Source organism: Nomascus leucogenys, unplaced genomic scaffold, assembly GCF_006542625.1.
Source record: "Nomascus leucogenys isolate Asia unplaced genomic scaffold, Asia_NLE_v1 001803F_23897_qpd_obj, whole genome shotgun sequence".
NCBI classification, from domain to species: Eukaryota; Metazoa; Chordata; class Mammalia; order Primates; family Hylobatidae; genus Nomascus; species Nomascus leucogenys.
Window position 1 is genome coordinate 17,390 of NW_022097052.1, and position 6,642 is coordinate 24,031.

Below are 6,642 nucleotides of genomic sequence, written 5' to 3' on the forward strand. Positions count from 1 at the left end.
TAATCTCTAGAAAGGTGCCTCAGGAAGGCAAGAGAGGTCACAGCAGGTGGTCATGGTGCTTACCTGTGTCCACTGGGCCCAGGCTGGCCTTTAAGGGGGTGAAGGTGGAACAGCTGAGAAACCACCCACCTCTTCTCAGAGAGGCCAGGGAGAAAGAAAGGGACAGCGGAAGGAGGAACCTGTGGGCAGGATGCTGAGGGTAGAGGTTCCTCCCTACAGGCACTGAGTGGAGGGATCCTTCCTCCCTGAAGCCTGCCCCTGAGCCTCCATCCAGACAGGACCTCCGATCTCTGCTGGGGCCCGTTCTCAGGAGGTTCAGTCCCAGACAAGGCTCCGGAGACTTCAGTCCTTTTCCCAAAACGGACATGATGCATCTGGCAAGTCAGGGGCCAAGAACATCCCAGGACCGGCCTTGCTGAGGACGGAAGGGAGTAACGTGCCCTGGTGGGCGTGGGGCCCAGTCCTCCTGTGGCGATAGGCAAGTGGCTGTGCCTCCCACTCCGTACACCCTGCTGCAGCCAGTTCTGAGCTCAGTCCCGTGCCTTCCTGATCCTCCTCCAGGCCACAGATTTCCAAGGACCCGCTGGCCAGTGGAGCAATGCAGTGGCCTCCTGGATGCAGGGCTCTGAGGCTCTGTGGGTGCCAGCACAGTCCTGGCTCAGCAGCACACCAGCCCTGTGGGCCCCATCCCAAGTCGGAACAGAGTGCAGGAGGAGGGAAGGGCTCAGTAGCATGTTCAGAACTCATCCGGGGAGCAGCTGCCTCCTTTCTGGCAAGCCCAGCATCCCACCTCCTCCAGGAAGCCCTCCTGAGGTCCACACCCAGAGGCCAAGCAGCACCTGTGTTTTGGACATTCTGTCTTTCCTCCATGTGCCAGCCCATCCTCATCATGGGACCCTGAGTCCCTTCAGGCTCCTCACCACTCCACCAGCACAGGGCCTGGTGCTCACGGTAGCCTGAACCAAGGTACAGATGGTGATATCTGCCCAGGACAGAGCCAACTCCTGACAGCATGTGCCTCAAGGCCTTTCAGCAGCTGCAGAGACTGGGCATTCCCACCACACATCACACACACACACACACACACACACACACACACACACACGAGTCGCTGTCAGGACTGGTGACTTTCAAAGCACTGGGCTAAGGCTAGCAGACCTGGATCCTTCCATGGGGCCACAGGAGGCCCCCACCTCCTAAAGGAAACTGTTCCCTTGGTGAGACCAGGAACCTCCATCCTGTGCACAACACACAACACACCCTCCGTCACTGCACTGCTCCCTAAACACACAACACACCCTCTGTCACTGCACTGCTCCCTGGAGACAAACCTATGACACCAGATCCCCACCCAAGGGTCTAAATAACCCCTGGCAGGTGCCCTGATTCTCTAGGGAAGGGCTGGTGCCTGCAACAGGATGACAGTCCAGGGGACAATCACGATCTGTGCCCTGCTCAGCCTTGTACTCAGCTGCCCAGGCTCTTGATGGTCACACCTACCACCTTGGGGAAAGGGGGAGACTCTGCCAAGAGCCAGGTGCCCGGTTTATGGTTCAAATTGAACATTTGGACAAAAATCTTGAAAACTAGGCTCCTCATTGAGAGAAAAAAGGATTTTTCTGCATAGCAAGTTGGAGCCGCGGTGTGGAAGGGACATCCTTGCCACACAGGGCCCAGGGATGCCCCAGGGTGCAGGGAGGGAAGATCCTGGAGAAGAGGGGTCAGCTTGGCCCAGAACCCAGGGAGGGGCTCTCACTGCTTCTTGTCCTTTGCCCAAAGTGAGGAGTCAGAGGGGAAAAACCAGAGACCACTCACTGGAGCCCCTCCTCTCCTCGTCCTCCCACCCAGGGGGCATGAACCGCCAGCCAAGCAGGGAGGGGAGGGGCTGATGCAACTCCCAAGTTGCTCACTGTTTCCTGGGCTGTGGGGGCCCAACAGGGCCACAGAGGGGGAATTGCAGAGCCCACTCCACAGCTGTGGTGCCAGCATGCGATCTGTGGGGACCAGGGGACCAGGGGACCAGGCAGAGCAGGAGCCCAGAGGCAGTGAGAGCCCCAAGGGCAGCGCACACACCACAGACCCTTCCCCACGGCCACAGGACAGACACCTTCGCAGAAGGAGGAGGTGAGGCACATGGTGCATGCAGACAGCTGCAAACCAGAGGGGACAGAAATAAGTCATGAGAAATTTACGTTTTTCCATCAACAGTGGAACTGGAGACATGAGAACAAAAAGAAATCAGTAATGGAGAATAAAGCTAGTTTTTCCCCGACTTGAGACACAGCGTATAAATTGAAATACACTGAATATACAAAAAAGGCTCCAAGCACTGACAAGGCTCCCATACTGGCCGCCAACCCTCATGAAAGCCAACATCTCGGGCAGGCCAGAGCTCTGGGCACCCCCTGCCCCCGACGCCCTGCCATGGTCTCTGCACACACCTGGAAGTTCCCATTGTGCACACCGCAGAGGGGCTGGAAGAACACCGCTGGAGACGGCATGTTCTAGTAGAAGGTTCTCTTCACGCTGAGGTCAGGAGAGGCCAGTCAGAGGCCTATGGGGACCCAGGTGGCCTGAGGTCACTGCAGAGGCTGGCTGAGCTTCCTTCCATCAGCAGGAGGCCCGCCCAGCTCGTCGCTGCCACTGCCTCTCTCCCATCTCATCACATCCCAACCCACTCTCAGGGCAGGACCCAACTGGGCCTCCTTGCCTAACGGCCGCATAGAACTGACTTATACTGAGGCGCGCGTCCTTTACAGCGTGAGCTGCGATGGTGGTTCAGAACGGGGAGTTACCAGCTAGATCCTCAGCCCACAGAGGGAGCCGCACCTCCAGGAACTCTGTCTTTGCCATCAGCACATCTGTGGCTCCCACCCCACCCAGTGTCTCCCTGAGCACCTGACTTGCTGCCAAGGATCCCCTGACCCTCTCATAAGGATGTCACCTGGGGCTCCAACGCAACAGGTGCAGAGAGACCTCGCCAACCTTTCCACAAGGCTGTGCCCCATTTCCCCACCTCAGGGGTCACCACTCAGATCTCATCCAGCCACACGTCCCCTCTATTTCTCCTCCTAAGACCCTGCAATTCCCTCTGCTTTGCTCTATCTCCAGTTCTTTCACTGGCTCATGCCAAATCATCTCCCTGTGGGCACCCCACTGGCCCCCACTGGCCCCCAGCAGGTCCCCCATGTCCCCTTTTCCCAGCAATCCATTCCTCAAAACATAAATTAGGTCGTGTTACACAGTTTCATACTTTCCTTTGCTCCAAGGAGAAGCCAAGCACCCTCCTGCTTAACCCCTCCCAACACCTCTCTCCCACATCCTCTTCCTCACATCTGCGGCCTGACATGGCCCCTGCATCCCCTCTTGTAGCCTGACATGTGGTGCCTGAGGCGTGACGGTTTATTTAAGGCGGGCCCTTGTCCATCTTGTTCTCTAAGGCATCTGCCAGGGTGAGAACAGGATCCTGAGCACACCAGATGCCCCAACTGTCCTTTCGTAGAACATGTGAACAAATGAACAAACCAAGCTCCTCCAGAGGCAGGAGACTAGGACCCCGGGCTCTTGATCTCGGTGACTCTGGGTCTGGTCGGGACCAAGCTGCCCTTATCTTCAACCTCTGCCTCAGATCCCCCTTCCCTTCTCTCCCCTGGCAACTTGACAACTCTCTACTGGCCCAGAGCAGAGACTTGAAAAGCCCACCCCATCCAGGACCAGGCAGTGGAGAGGGAGGGGAGGAACCAGACAAGGGTGGCCCTTGACGGCCCACCCACCACACACTCACATGCCCACAGTGACACATCTGCACACACACACTAACACATGTACACCATTACCCACTCACACGTACACACACACACACACACACACAGCTACCTACCTGGGTGACAGCTTGAACAGGAGGTAGGTCAGGCCAGTCAGCAGGAGAAAGATGGACACAGCGACAAAGGTGTTGCCTGGCCGCCCCCAGGGTGGGATCAGAGGGCCCGTGGGCAGGAAGGGCCCAGGGCTGTGAGCAGCCTCAGTGCCAGGAGGCTCCCCCAAAACCCACCTGGCAAAAGTGCACCCTTTAGTGCCCTGGGCCAAAGTGGAAGGTTTGTGATGGGCCTTGGAGGTTTGTGTCACCTGCTGAAGGACCTTGTGTGAGCCATGCTCCTGGGCCTCACTCTTCCCATCTGCCACACAGTGGGTCATAAGGTCCGTGGGCTGTCTCAGCACTGCAGTGTGCAAGGGTCAGCCCAGCCCTCATTAAGGACACTGAGGTCATGTCCAGCCTTCAGGCAGTAGCACCAGCCCTAGTGTGCAGCCCTGCCACCCTCACTGCTAACGGGAGCCACTGACTATGGGTTCCCAGGAAGCCCCAGAGTTGGCAGGTGTTTGTGTCCTCCCTACAGACCTCGGACCTTCCGAGGAAGGGGGTCAACTGGGGCATGGCTGCCTCAGGGAGGGGCTTCCAGGAGGCTGAAAGGGTGCGGGGGACACCCAGCCCAGACTCTGGAAGTGCAACAGCCATAGCAACACCCACCTTGTCTCTGGGGAGCCTGGAAGCACACAGGCTGGCTCCACTGGCCTGTGTAACGCTCTTCCTGTGCCACGTCATCCTCCAGTGTGGCCATCCGGACACGCAGCCTGGCCTCAAGGATAAAGCCAGGGTCCAGCTCAAAGGCTTCCAGTATGAGCCAGGTCACCCCAACAATGTGATCCCTGTGCTGGGCCCGCTGTGGGGGTGGGGACAGTTGGCAGGTGCTGAAGGTGGGGCTGGGTCCCTCAGCCCTTGAGAATACACACATGCACATGCTCACATAACACACACACGAACGCACCTGTGTTCACACAGGCACACTCACCACGTTCACGTGCACACACAGAGAGAAGGCACACTCACACTCACACACAGATACAGCTGCATTTGCCCACAAATACACATATGCACACACAGGCAAACATGTCTACGGGCACACTTTCACACTCATCACGCTTGCATGCACACTCATATACACAAGTGTGTGCACAGAAACACACTCACATACACACTCATACACATAGGCGTGCCTATGTGCACACTCACACACAAACACAAGGCACAGACACACTCCTATGTACACTTACTAACACAAACATGGGCACACTTGTATGTGCACACACAAACACATGCACACTTACACTTATGTGCACACACTCAGAGACACAAGCACACTCTACTCACATACACACACATGAAGCACACACGTGTCCATGTCAGCATGTGTGTGTGTGTGCACACACACACCTGGCTCCAGTTCCTCCCCTCCTCATCACTCCAAGTTGACCTCGCCTTATTTACAGTGGGGAGTCTGCCCTGGACTGCTGCTCCCAGGAGAGAGGCCCCAGGAGAGAAGCCAGCCAAAGTGTTACCTCCCAGGCCTCTTCCTGCCTCTTGAAGGCCAGCTCATAGCTGAGAAGTGTGGTCATTGACTCCAAGGCAGGACTGAGTCTCCAGGTCAGGATGCAGTGGCCAGAGCTGACGTGCTCTGCAAGTCAGAGAGTGGGTCCAGCCTCACCGGAACAGAGAGAATCCATGTAAGGCTGAAGCCCCATGGGTCTGGGTGTGTCAGTCAGCACACCCAAGACTGGGGATCTGAAAGATTCACAAGGGGCATGGTCGAGACCCTCTCAGACCAGACACCTCACTGGGAGACTGGTCCAGAAAAGCCCCAGGCGGGACAGGACAGCAGTGACTTCCTCTGGCCCCTGCAGTAACCACGTGGACCCTCCCTTCCCAGGGGCCAAGCCTGTCCCCAGGCCTGGATCTCACTTGGCAGGGACTGAGAACACTTACTGGGCCACAGGGGTCATAGGCTGCAGGGCCTTTCTCCCAGCCCCCAGGCAGCCAGGATGTTCTTGCCAAGGGGCCCTGCCCCAGGCCTATAGCTGCTGTTCACCGTGTCGCCAGGGCAGGTACTACAGGTCCACCAGGCTGACCTGATCCCTCCCGGACACGTGGTGGTAGAAAGTGATGATGAAATTGTCGGATGGCACGAGCACTGCCTTGGGCGGCAGCACTATGGTGCACTCACTGCCCTGCCAGATGCACTTCTGTGTGCCACCAGGAGCCTGGTTGCTGAAAAGGGCATGTGTCAGCACCACGGGGCTGCTACACTATCCTGGTGCAGCTGCTGCAATCCTCACCCTCATCCCTGTCCAGGTAGGCATGGCCCTCCACCCTCACCTGATGAAGGGGAGCCAATGGCTGAAGCCCTGGCCCAGCTCTGGGGCACACCAGTGGCAATCAATCCTGAGAATGTTGGTGAGGCAGGTGAAGGTTCCAGCCCTTGCCCTGGAGACAGTGATGGCTGGGAGCCCACAGTGAGTGCTTCAGAAGAGAGCTGAGTTGGGGGGTTGGGGGGATCCGACAGCTGACATCTTAGCAGGGCAGTCACTAGTGAATGATCCCAGAATCTGTCCAGGGAAGCACTGGGAGGCCTGGGAAGTGATGGGCTCTGACCCACATGGCAGGTCAGAACCAGAGAGGTGTCAAGAGGGTGAAGGAAGGGTTGATCCAGGGACCGGAGGTAGGGAGGTAAAGGAAGGGAGACTAGAGACAGAGGTTAAGGCTGACCCCTAGAGGACATGCCCCAGCACGGTTTGGGCCAAACCTTTCCC

The 6,642-nt window shown here is 57.6% G+C and overlaps 1 pseudogene; it reads right to left on the reverse strand.

Annotated features, from left to right (window-relative positions):
- Positions 1-382: 382 nt before the first annotated feature.
- On the reverse strand, positions 383-6,352 carry LOC100592073 (annotated as a pseudogene).
- Positions 6,353-6,642: the final 290 nt, after the last annotated feature.